The sequence below is a fragment of the Cyphomyrmex costatus genome, unplaced genomic scaffold, assembly GCF_001594065.2.
Source record: "Cyphomyrmex costatus isolate MS0001 unplaced genomic scaffold, Ccosl1.0 scaffold28, whole genome shotgun sequence".
Classification (NCBI taxonomy): domain Eukaryota; kingdom Metazoa; phylum Arthropoda; class Insecta; order Hymenoptera; family Formicidae; genus Cyphomyrmex; species Cyphomyrmex costatus.
Window position 1 is genome coordinate 944,627 of NW_017276910.1, and position 4,523 is coordinate 949,149.

A 4,523-nucleotide genomic window follows, 5' to 3' on the forward strand; every position below is an offset into this window, starting at 1 on the left:
CGAAAAACAACGAAAAGCTCTGCGATTGAAGTAACGCTCGAAACATTATTGGGAATATATCCATCGTAATTTATTCAATTTCAAAATATTTCCTCTCTTATTTCGGCGTGTATGTATTGTGTAAACGCATATCTTTCCAATTTAGAAATAATTCAAAGAAGGGTCGTAAAACATCTTTGCGCCTTACTTTCTTTCAGAGATTCTATAAAGCGCGATTCGAATTTCATGACCATTTGTTTTAAAACGACAACGAAATTGGATCTTCCGCCGCCCTCATCGCGATTCTTTAATTTTTTTTATCCTTGCCATTTCAATTCCCATCAGTTATTTATGATTTTCATTGTTCTTCCTTCTCGCGAAGGACGTCGAGTGTCGCGACTATCAAAATCGAATTAGAACAAAGGGGAAAGGAAGAGTCTGTTGCGCACCCTCTACGCCAACAATTTCGAATGAAATATAGATTCTCGCTTATTGGCTGCGAGATTTTTGAAAGCGTCGCGTTGCGATTTCTCACGCCTCGGATTGATTTTCCCCGCCTTCAATTGAGACTTTCAAGAAGTGCGATGGGTTAACCGCAAACAATGTCTTCGAAATGACGCGTGAGCCCTTGAGAGAAAATAAGAGGAAGGTCCTGCTTTGGAAACCGTCGAGGTTTTATGACACTTCCTCTATTTTTTGCTCGATGCCGCAATTTAGAAAAGGGTGCATCGACTTTTCGACGCCAGGATAAGTGTGTGTTTTTTTTTTTTTTTTCAAATACGGTATGATACCCTTTTCTTCAAATGATCTCGCCAACTGCTTTCGATTAGTCTTCAACTTGTTACGTGATGTAGCGTATAAATCAAACGTAACGATTTTTTAAGAAAAGCCCAGCAGCCTTGCTTTTAATTCTCAATCGAATTTAACGTGATTACCTATATTTCAAAATATAACTTTTTTGCAGAATACTCAATAAAATTAAATATATAAGAGTAAACGTTAATAAAATAATTGCGTGTGTAAAGAATAAACGATTCTGAAACATTTTATTGATCAATCAAACATCTAACGAATTATTTAAGCATTTGTTTTGAATGATTCTGACAGAGATATAAAAAAGCTTTCATTCTCTGTTTTATATACACATAAGTTTTTCATTTCTTTTTTACGTTTAACAAATAATTTAATATTGCAGCGCGTTTGTTCTTAAGACACATGATTAAATTCTGCCAGAATTCAGCGGGATGATCTTTATGAAATTTCAATTACAGTTCCATCGATGTCACCGCAGGGTTCCTTTAACCCTCAGCCCTCCAACTTCACGCCTTTCAATCTCCCCCCTTCTTACCCGCTCACCGAAAATCATAGGATGCAACCGTAGGTTACGAGACGAGTGCGATGTCCCCGATGATGAGAAAAACATCTTATAACCATCGGCGCCTTTTCAACCGCGCCCTCGAAGGTCCCAAAGGGTGACGAGACTGCTTCCCCTAAAATCCTCCACGAGGTACACTGTCCATCGATTACTCTTCCACAATTGCGGATATTTCGACGGAGAGGTGCCGTTAGATCGAAGATATTTGATTCCCAGATGGCTGTCGTACCTTCACCCCCCTTTCGCTTTCATCCCCCTTTTCTCTGTTGCGCCAATCGTAGCCTCTTTCTCGTTCTCCTCTTTGAATAGAATCACAGAGCTATTCTTCCAAGTATTGTGAACGGAGTCGGAGGTAGATCACTATTCGCATGTGATGGGACAACGATTGCCGGAGATATCTGGCCTCTTATCTCTGCCATTGCGAATCCGTTTGTTAGCGAGTGATGATCTCGCTGGTTTAAACGCGAGGATTCGATTAAATCTTTATCCGTCCGTTAGACAGCAGAATAGACATGTGAGAAAATCGTGAGATAAATGAAATCCCTTTAGTGGTGTTCTATTAATCTCGACATGCTTTCCTAACAGAAACACACAATTACCAGATTTGGCAAATATATAATAATATTTATTTTAAATCGTTATTTCGTGAGCCATTGTGATTGATGTCGCTATTCAAAGAACATATATTAAATTCAAATATACATTTGTTTAGAGAAAAACTCCGTAATTGAATGCTATCGAGTTTCAGTCCGAGGATAAATAATGATCGCGGCTTTAGGCTGAACGATAACGATCTCGACTACGCGATTCGGAGACGAACGTACAATCGTCCTGCATTCTCTGGCCGGATAGGGAGAGCGCGATGATCGTCCGCGGAACGACCGCCCTCGCGAGCTGTTTCTCGTATTTCCATTTCGTCGGCACTGTGGGGGATGAAACGGGGGTGTGAACGGTCAGATCGTATCTACTCAGTCGAGAAGTGGCCAGGCCGTTTCTTCGGCTGTAATTCTCCTCTCTCGACCCCCCTTCGGGAGAAGGTTGCGCATCGAGTCGCAATTTAAACTTTCGAGTTCGCTTTATCTCGCGGTGGCCCGATCTGCCCGAATTCGAAGAGCGCGCGGGCATCGCAAACTCCAGAGATGCGTGCGGTAAATGCCGTAGAGGGACGGTCAAGCGGCGCGCCATTGTCGGTCCCTTGTTTACGAGCCGGGCGTGAGATTCCGCCGTATAGATTCGATTCTTTTCGCGACGATTTATTCGGCCAAGGACCTTCGCGCATATACACGTGAGGATTAACTCCGGCCGATATCCGGGGCCACGAGATTGGATTTTACTTGCTTGCGTCGGCGTTCACGACCGGTGATGTATTCCTCTGAGGGTGGAAATAAAGGAGCGACTTTTCGCGGCACTTGTGAGACGGATCTGAGACGGATGAATTTCCTGCCGCTTAAAAGAATTTGTTACTTGAAGCTTCTGATCTCTCGGCTAGTTCGTTGCTGAGTTCATGATTAATTTTCGCAACCACATTAAACGAAAAAAATGTCTTTGTAAACAGTTGTGGTGTGAAAAATCCATAAAATATATAAATAATTAATTCTTCTTACACGCGTCTATGAAAATTTAAAGGATTAAAAACTATTTTCTTAACGAAAAGAGTAATACTTTGTATTAGTCAACTTGTGTTTTAATAATTTCATTTTTTTAACTCATACTTTTATATTTTTGATATACAATATTGTCACATTTAAAAACACGATTTATTATTAGGTCAAGTGGATTAATGTTTATAGTTTCGCTGAAATTGGTGGAAATCGAGCGAGGGCACGAAAAGGAAGAAGAAGAGAAACACGCGAACTCCAATTTTCTTTTAATTACGATGTTGCGGAACATAGATTATGACGTTTGCTCGCGCTCAGAAACATCTGTTCCCTTTCCTTCCTCGGACGAGTTCTACCCTTGCATAGTTTGCTCCCGCTAAGGACCGATATCCGCAGGGGTTTCACCCTGTTTCTCTGCGCGCGAGAAAACGTTGATCGTCGAGAATTCGTCAAGAGCGTGCGCCTCGTTTAAACAGCCCGAAGGATAGGATGCTAACTGATTAGAATTTAATCATCCTCGTCGACTTTCTAACCGCTTTGTAGATAAATCCATGTTCTTATAACCGCTATATATATTGAACATGATTAAGGAAAATTATATTCTTTGTTTTAGTTTATTATTACAGGATGCTCAGAATTAATTAAATCTCAATTAATCTTTATTTATATAATATATATAGTATATATTTTTTTTAAATGTAAATTTTATGTTATTCATATATACAAGTATATACATATTATATGTAGTATTTGTGTTATATATAGGAACGTACATGATTTTGTTAGTAACATAAGTATCAATTTTTTAATTTTAGTTAGATAAACACTATATTTTTCTTAATACTGATATTCCAACGAAAAAATTACGAAGCAACGTGTATGTTTTGGTAATTGAAGAGGAATGAAGTCTCGCTACTTGGCGAAAAAATCCTCATCAGCGGCACGACCTTAATTACTATGAGCCGTCTCTTACCGCGGGCTTGATTAAAAACGTTACCAACTTTTTCGCCCGCGCGCGCGCGAAGTTAGCGAATCCGCGCCGTCATCTTTTTAAGCTCGGACATAAGAACAGATGAATGAGTGGCCGAACCCGGGGTGGACAAACCGGGGCCGCCCGGGAGATACAAATTTAATGACGGACACGAGATAAAATTAATTTAACGGCGAGTTGCGGCTGTGAACTACCCGGGGGTTGTGTGCTGAAGCCTGGATCACAATGGCGCAATGGCCTGGCCGGTGGGCACAGCAAACTCCCGCACACCAACGCTGCCTCGGCATCGTCGTCACCACGGCTGTATGCCAGCAGCATTACCATCGTCAGCCACCACTACCACCGCACGCTTCACCACCATCAACATCGCCGGGGTGCGCGCGGGTAGGCCACGCTCGAACCAAAACATAATTAGCCTGCATTGTTAATGCATCAATATTTGCACGCTGTCCTGCCTTCCAGCCGCGGCGCGCGAGCTCCGCGCTTTCCAATAAGCTCGCACTTTGTTACACCCGATATTACGCGAGTATATCGCTGTTGATTACCGGTCGATTTTTCCTTCTCTTGTTCTACCTCCCCC